The following is a 9,007-nucleotide window of genomic DNA, read 5'->3' as shown; positions in this document are numbered from 1 at the left end:
AGGAATATGTCAGCTTAGCTAAGTCTGTTCTCAGGCCACAGGGGGGAGATAAGTCACAGGAGACGAGAGTGCATCTCTGAGCTTCAGGCAACTCCGGGAAAGCCTCGGACTCGGCCTCACCATGTGCGGCTGGCACGGCTCGCTGGTTTCACTGTTATGCCCCGAGGGCCAAAAAGAAACACAGTTAAGTTCCTACCATTTGATTCAGAACCACCAAATAATCTTTTTTTTTTTTTTTTTGAGAGTTGTTTTGTTTCTTCGTTTCGCTATAGGGTCCGTGCACTTGCCAGAGAGATGGAGAGACGGAAAGCGAGAAATAACCCCCCAGGGGGATGGGCACGCCCAAATCCCTCCTTCTCCATCCTCCTCTCAGGATTTTGGGCACGCATGCACATGCACTTGGTATGTTTCAAGCCACAGGATCCAAGACTCAAACCATAGTCACCGCTACACCCTCTGCAGGTCCCCTCACCAGAGTATTTTAACCGGTTGTTGGGATTCCTCCCCATGCTTCATAATAGGGAGGAGGGGAGGCTCCTCGAGGCGCCTATACGGCAGGCCTCACACGAAGTGCTCGGATGTCACACGAATTCTGGCTTCTCTACTCCCTAGCTACTTGAACCCTGGCAAGTTTCTCAGAGTTTCCTAAGTCCTAAGTCAAATGGAGACCGTCTTTATCTGACAGATGTACTGTGAGTATTAAGTAGGAACACGTGTCTGTCACTGAGATATGCTGAGACTGGCTCACGGGAAAGAAGCCTGGGCGTGGTGTCGCAACAAGGGCTTACCCGAAAGACCTACACCCAACACCTCCTCCCTCAGGACCCTGCCCTGTGCTTTTTACCCACAGGCTTGCACCTTCTAGGGCTGCTGCTTCAGCGTAGAGAATTACACATACCCCTATTAACTGGCAAACATCAAGCCAGTACTCGTCTTTTATGCCTTTGAAGGAATCGGTTTATAGTAGATTGCTTCACTAGCTGAGGTTTATATCATGGGTATATGTGAATGAAGGCTGGGGGCTGGCGGAAGTTGGGGCCTTGCCCACAGAAGGCAGGTCTCGGGCATCTGCAGTGCAGGTCTTTGAGCTCCTGAGCTCCTGAGCTCCTGTGCCAGGCTTCACCCACATCATAGGTCCACAGCGGTCGCACCCTCACGCAGTTTTGTCGAATCAGTGCTGATCTGGCCATAGGCCCCTGGCTACAGAACACGTCAGTGAGAGCTCGCACGAGCGTGTGAAGCCCAGGCTCACAGACACGGGGAACGGGAGGGGCTCACAGACCGTGCAGAGATGATAAGAGCCGTTGGGCGCTGCCACGTCAGCGAATCCATCCCATGTCTTCTCAGCAAGTCTCCAAACCTGCCCAAGGCCTCGCAGGCACGACAGACGCAGCTACCTCGTTCCCATTTTCCTGTTTTTCCATGGAAACGGATCATGCCATATCCTGCTGTCACTCCGAACACCCATTTTTAACATTACCATTTGCTATGGAAACATTCCCTTAGCTCGTTCACCTCGGTGTCATAGCATTCCACTGACAGCGGAGGAAGAGCTCGCTCATGCGGTTTTCAGAAGAGCGTGTGTGTTCTGGGTACCCAACCGCTCTCTGAATGTGTGTGTGTTCATAACTCAGCCCCAAAACAAGCAACTATCCAAATATTGACCGTTACAGAATCTTTCCCATTAAAACAAAACCTACATGTTCTTTTTAATGTACCATCTATCCGATGAATAAGATCATGTTTGCTTTTCCTAGCAGATGCGTAAATAAGGTGCTCATCTGTTCTACTGGGGACAAATTGTCAGCATGTTGCTGGGGACTGCCGGAGACTCCGGGATCTGCAGATCGAACTGGGGCGGGGGGAGGTAGGCTGTCTGCCAAGGAGGAGGGCAGGGGCTCTACCACACCTGCCCCGGGGAGAGGTGTGGTAGAGCCCCTGAGTCACCTTGGGCCAGTCACTGTGTCACCCTGTGTGACATCCCTGTGTCACCTTGGGCCAGTCACTCTCTCCTCCTCCAGATAGTGAGGTCGGAGAGCCTGATCTAAGATCCTGGGCAGATCTGACCTCCCGGATCTGAATTGCAGTCACGTAGCGCTCTGCTGGGGAGGCGAGGCGAGCTCCGGGAAGTCTCCTGAAAGGAAAACCGCGCAGGGCATTGGGTAGCCAGGAGCACAGCAGTGCGCTCATTGGCAGAGATGATCGCTCTTATTCAGTGCCTTACATTTATACTCCCACATTTGTTCTCCTCGCTTCTAAATTAGTCAGTGTAAAGACTTTTAAAAGATTAGCTGCTTGAAAGCCACATTTGCAAAGGGACTGATGTGGGCCAGCACGCCAACCACGCATGCTTGTTTTTATCTTTCTGCTCAAAAGAAAAGTAGTGGTTGAGACTCCCCTTCCTGACCGTAATTAACGTTCTCCTTTCTATTATCCAAAATATTATCCCATTCCCACACGAAATGGGCACCGTTCCAGAATCATCCTTCACAGGCTTCCACACTCCAGGAAGCTGGCGCCGCCTCTGGACAAGCCGGTAACAAGCACCGCGAGAGAGAAGAAGGCCGAGCGCGAGGTGCAGGGTTTTATGGATGATCACGTTGCTAACGCTAAAACCGACAAAACGATGGTTTTTAGAGAGTGTAACCAGGAGAATGTATTTTATTATTATTATTATTTTGATTTGCCAGAGGGTGTGTGCACTCACCAGAGAGAGACAGAGACGGGCTGAGGGGAGGAATGAGAAAGCATCCTTCCTCATCCCCGTTGGGATGGCCATGCTGCAATCCCTTCTCCATTTCTCCCTCCTTTTGGGATTTTGGGCGCTCATGCACACGCACCAGGCATGTTTTACGAGCCACCAGTTTTGGGATTTGAACTGTGGTGTTGGCCATGTGGGGCCTTGTCATCTTATCCATCATGCCTCCAGCTGACTTACACTTTCTATTAAAAAAAAAATATGGGGCGAGGAATAATAATAAATCCTGTAAAACTTGGGCAGGATAAAGCTGAAAACGTTTTTTATTTTTCAGAAGACACTATGATGGACATTCTGAAAGACCTATAAATCGCCGGGAGGTATTCAAGTGGCTGGCTGAGACTCCCGAACCTCAGCCTGTTAGTCGTGTCTAGCATTTGTCAGGAAGAAAGAAAGAAAAAAGCCTCCTAGAAGAGTCTCAGCTAAGAGTCTGAATCACTTCACAGCAATTTGGATGACAACCTCCATTTAAAATATTCAGCTTTCACAGCCAGGATTCCGCCATAGTGTGTCTAATGGGCCTCGGATACAGACAGAGCCAGGAGGTCGGGATGGAAAAATGGAGTTTATAGCAACAAGGCTAGGGAAATCTAAAATAAATTCTGTATTAGTGTCCTATTGCTGTGGTAACAATTTACCACACACACTGGCTCAAAATAACGCTCATTAATTATCTTACAGTTCTGAAGATCAGAAACTTGACAAGGGTTTCATTAGGCTAAAATTAAAGTGGTGTAGGCCAGCAGGTAGAATGGAGTTTAAGGCATTGGATCCTGCATGGCCAATCGCACGGTTTGAGTCCTGAACCCAGCAGCTTGAGAAACATGCTAGGTGTGTGTGCATGCTTGCCCAGAATCCTAAGAGGAGAATGGAGAAAGAATTGCTGTTTGGCCATCCCCCACAGGGGTGATTTCTCACTTTCTTTAGCGAACACATATACTCTATAGCAAAAACTTTAAAAAAATTTATATATATATATATACACATATATATATATTTATGTTATATATTAATGATATTTTTATGTAATATATATACTATTACATATACTATATAATAATATATAATATGTGTGTATATATATGAGCAAGGTGTTGTTGGCAGAGATTGCATTCTTGCTAGAGGCTTCAAGGGAGAATCCATCTCCTGGCCTTCTCAAGCTTCAGGAGGTTGCCCATGTTCCTTGGCTAATAGCCCCTTCCTCCCCCTTCAGACTCAGCAGTACTGAGCTCGATCCTTACACCGCTTTCCTGGTCCTCTCTGCCCCCATCTTCCACTTGGGAGCACCCTCGTGATTCCATTGGGTCCACCAGATCATCCCCATTTGAGGTCAGCTGATTAGTGAACCTATTTCCATACCTGGTAGCTTTAATCTCTGAAGAAAGAAGCAAAAACATCCATCCAGAAGGAACACGTGGGGACCAGGGACATAGTGCATGAGAGCACATAGGGCAAGCTGCTGTGGGGAATGGCAAAAGGAGTGCTGGGGACAAATGAGAGTGCCCCAGGGGTGCATTCAGGCCTCAGCACCGTAGACACCTCGGAATCCGAGACTCAGAGTCTGAAGCTCGCCTTACCCATAGACCCAGGAATTCCTCTGCAGGTCCCTCCTAAGTAAATACAGGCAAAATGAGTGCAGGAAAACTACAGAAACACATGCTTTGTCAAATAATTTTGCATAATACCCTCAAATCAAAGACAAGGCAATAAAAATGGCAATAAATACATTATGATATAGCCACATAATGGATACTAGTCAGTTGCAAACATTTATATTCATGAAGACTTCCTCTTCACAAGGGAAGACCTTGTGTTAAAATGTACAGTAGTGGAAAACAATTGGGATACAAAACGATGTAGAAGACATTTGAATTTGCCAGCCAGCTTGAAAGCCTTTCTTTATAAAAGGAGAACTGGAAAGAAAACAATGAAATGGCAACACTAATTATCTCTGGATTTGGAATTATTGGTGATCTTTTCTTTCTTCATTTACACACCCTCCTGTTTGTTTTTCAGAGAATGTCTAAAGGTATTAAGGCCAAGTGAGGCTGGAGACTAGGTTTGTTTGTGGTTTCCATCTGCCTGGCTCTGTCAGTTTCCCTAGCAGCATGGAAAGGCCTGGCTGCAGGACAGAGGTGCCTGGCACTGAAAAGGCAAGCACTGGGAGGAGGTATCTGCGTGTGCTTGTGCGCTTGCTCTATTTATGTACACACACACACACAATGTAAACACACAAATATGCATATGTTTCCAATAATGGTATCAGATCTAGAATACAAAAAGAGCTCATTCATATGTATGTGTATATCTATATAAATATATACGTCTCCTCAAAAAAGGAGCAAAAGACTTAAATAGGCACTTTAGAAAAGAGTGGCCAATGAAAGGATGCTCATCATTAGTTATCAAGGAAATGAAAAATTAAAGCCACAATAAGATTCCACTACAACACCCACGGGAATGACTAAAATTAAGGAAGACTGACAATGCCATGCAAGGATGCAGAGCAACTGAAGCTTCTACATGAATGGAGGTAAAATCAATTTGTTCAGCCGCTCTAGAAAAATGTTCGGCAGTACTTACCTGATACTAGGCATGCGTATATATGCTCTTAGACTCAGAAATCTACTCTTGTGGGATACCCAGCAAAACAGAATGCTTATATGCTTGTTAATATACATATATATATAAGAATGTTTAGAGCTGGCTCCTTAGTCTAGTGGTTAAGGGAGCTGGATCCCACATGGCTGACTGTGGTTTGAATCCTGGCCCTGGCAGCTTGAAAAACATGCCAGGCATGTGTGCATGTATGCCCCAAACCCCAACAGGATGGAGAAATGCAGAAGGATTGATGTGTGTCTGTGCTCCATTGGGGGATGCTTTCTCTCTTTTTCTTTCTCTCTCTCCCAGGCTATCTCTCTCTGGTGAGCAAACGCACCCTCTCCAAAAAGATAGCTCGTAGCAAATTTATCATAATAGCCTAAACCTGAAAACAATGCATGCCCAAGAAAAATAGAATGGGTAACTTGTGGTCTATCCATATAAGGGAACACTACATGACAATAACAAAGAACAAACTGATACAGCCTGGATGAATTTTACAGACAATGTTGAATTAATAGGAGTCAGATACAAAACAAAAGACATACTATATCTATTTCTGTCTATTTGCAAGGTTTAACAATAGGTAAAATGAATCTCTGGTGATAGAAGTTGGGAGGGTGGTTAGTTCAGGGTTGTCACCGACTGCAGGAGGGCACAGAAAAGCCTCCTGGGGTGCTGGAAACGCTCCACATCTTGGTGTGGGCAGCAGCTGCATGGGAGGACTCAGTGTCAAAGTTCAAACACCTGAGACTTGTGTTCTGTACATCAGTTACACCCTAGAAAACAAAAACTAAACCAATCTACTCCTGCAAACAAACAAGCAACAAACACTACCAAGATTTAACCTACCCTAGAACATTAAGGTCTTATGAAGTTCCCTATCCTTGATAAATTTCTGATAGAACTGTGACCTCGCGAACTGTTCAGTGTTCCCACCTCACTAAACCTGAAATACTTTCCTATCGACCAGTACACTGGCCCAAGAAGATATGAAGGAAGTCTTCAAAACGTTTGTGGAAATTGTATATTATGGAAAAACTATGCGGGCTTCAATTTTTTTTTTCCACCAAAATAAATTCACATTTTAATTCCATTTTTACACAAACTTTTTTTTTTTTTTTTTTTTAAGATTTTGCCATGGGGCACGTGTGCTCATTGGAGAAAGAGAGTGGGAAAGTGAGAAATCATTCCCCAGGGAGGATGGCAATACCTCAATCCCTTCTCCTTCATTCTGCTTTCAGGATTTTGGGCATGATTTTTAAGACACCAGATCTGGGACTCAAACCACAGCGGGCCATGTGAGAACCCAGTGTCTTAACCACCAAACCACTTGCTGGGCCCCATTTTCCCACAAAATTTTTGAAGCTTCCTGGCTATTGATTCCAGTCTTCTATCCAGGTAGGGATGCCTGTGCCCATGGGAATCTATATTTTTTAAAGAGATTTTTTGCCATAGGGCGTTTTCGTTCACTGGAAAGAGAAACAGTGAGAACTCACCTCCTGGGCAGATGGGCATGCTACAATCCCTTCTCCAGTCTCCTCATGGGGTCTTGGGTGTGCACGCATGCACAGGTGCCTGGTGTGATTTTCAAGCCATTGGGTCTGGGACCTGAATTGCGTGTGGCCATATGGGAGTCCAGCAACATAACCGCTACACCACCTGCTGGCCCTGGGGTCTGTATTTTCTGAATCTGAATGGAGACTAGCAGACTGAGTACCGTGTGAGGTCACAGAGCAGACTCCTGGGATGAAGTGTGTCCTGGAGAACACAGTGTCCCCACCACAGCCCAGAGGAAGCCGGCTGCCTTTGACTTCACCCTCTTCATTCCATTAATGATTAGCCTCTGGTTTGACTGAATGAAGATTCAGGAGGGTGAAGATCGATTTCTAGTTAAGTCTTAGCGACAAAGATGTTGGGAATAGTTGAGTGAAAAAGGAAACTTTTTTTAAAAAATATAAATATGAAAGGTTAAGTACTCTTGCTTCCTGGTGTACCAAAGGGTGCCTCTTTTTTTGTGAGAAGGGCTGGATCTCCCTTATTTTTTAAATTAAAAGGCTATTTTTCCGTTTTCATGATTAGACACCACTTATAGAAAGGCAGTCCTGCCCAGCATTAAGTTAGGAGAAAATTATTTAATTAAAACTTAATTATTTATCTCCTAGCTATTGGGTCGTTGGGAGAGCCAGGACACATTTTTGCATTGAAAAACAGAGAGATACGTCATGACTTTCCCAATGACCTAATATTTTAGTTAGGAGAAACATTCCGTCAAGGAAAATACAGACTATCTGGAACTTGGCCCCACATAGACCCAATTGTTTTTTAAATCTATTTAGCAAAAAATATTTTAGGCCCAACTGCAAGGGTGAAGGCATTAAGGCACCAAGGCATGATATTGGAGCCACACAGGGACCCAGGTTCAGATCCTGGGTCAACCTGAACATGCTGGGTGATCATGGACCAGCTGGGAGGCATGGGGCAGCATCATAGCACAGTGAGACCCTGCCAGTCTTTAAATAAAGTAAGTCAACTTTTAATAATGCTGTAAAGATTTCTGAGAAAGCAGCCCGAACCACTGAAATAAGGGTGTGATATAAGCACAGAGCCCTGCGGCTGTTACCATAGTAACATCACTAGGCAGAGCCCAAATGCACCGTGCTGCTTCACCGTGCGCACGAAAATGTACCTGCCCGAGTGCTGGAAGGACAGCTGACGCCGTGTAAATAACCAGCAAGGAAGTAGGAAAAACAAAATGTAAGACGGCAAACAAGCGCTCAATGCCTATCTAAATGTTACCGGAATTTCTTAGCACAAAGGGTCACCATCAAATGGCATGGATAAGAGCCAGTAATACCCAGGCCCTATTTCCAAACTCATGGGAAAAGTGGGTTTATCGGGTACCCCTTTCAAATCTGGAACCATGAAACCCAATAGACAAGAAAAGCTTAGAAATTTTCATCTAGAAGACAAGTGCTTTGAGTCCCATTTGGGGTTTGATAGTCTGATCTTGGCATATTCTGCAAAATTTCTGAACTTCATAAAGATCCCTCACAGAAGTTCAAATAGAAACCTTTGAAAGTATATAGTATAATATCTTACATAAAATAGGAACTCAGTAAATGATGGCTATCATGACCATATTCACTCGGAAAGACTCTTCTTGGTGGGTGGTAATCTTGGAGAAAGTGGGTGCATACCAGTCTTATCTAAAACTTTTTTTAAAGAATTATTTTTTATTTAACTTTATTTATTTTAATTTGACTAGAGAGGGACATATTGAGAGAAAGAGAAAGTGAGAAAGTAAGCCACCAGGTCCAGGACTTGAACCGCAGTCAACCATGTGGGAGTCCAGTGCCTTTAACTACCATACCACCTGCTGGTCCCAGTCTTATCTACAATTTAAGAGGCAGGAGGGCTATCTTACAGTTAAGATCAGAGATCCATATTGACAGGCCCGGGCATGGATCTAGGGTCTTGAATAAGCTTATACTTCGTAACTTTAAATTTCTTTAAAGAGGGAAGCAAAATAATTTGTTCAGATCAGAAATACAAAGTTCACGAGAGTACTTAGGGCAAGCCACTGTGAGGAACAGCAAAAAGGGCCTCCAGGGACAAAGGAAAATGTGTCCAGTGGTGTCATTTGAG

At 44.8% G+C, this 9,007-nt stretch overlaps 1 long non-coding RNA gene across 1 annotated transcript in view; it reads right to left on the bottom strand.

Annotated features, from left to right (window-relative positions):
• Positions 1 to 6,894, bottom strand: part of LOC102478431 (uncharacterized) — a 9,728-nt gene extending 2,834 nt beyond the window's left edge. Inside the window, exons 1-2 of the long non-coding RNA XR_337116.1 lie at positions 6,859 to 6,894; positions 4,118 to 4,368 (exon numbers count right to left, since the gene is read on the bottom strand). This is a non-coding gene — a long non-coding RNA (uncharacterized LOC102478431). The remainder of the gene's footprint in view (positions 1 to 4,117; positions 4,369 to 6,858) is intronic.
• Positions 6,895 to 9,007: the final 2,113 nt, after the last annotated feature.

Source organism: Tupaia chinensis, unplaced genomic scaffold (assembly GCF_000334495.1).
Source record: "Tupaia chinensis unplaced genomic scaffold, TupChi_1.0 Scaffold144276_1, whole genome shotgun sequence".
Taxonomy (NCBI): domain Eukaryota; kingdom Metazoa; phylum Chordata; class Mammalia; order Scandentia; family Tupaiidae; genus Tupaia; species Tupaia belangeri.
Note: the sequence above shows the minus strand (reverse complement) of the source record. Positions and strands in the feature narration are given on the sequence as shown.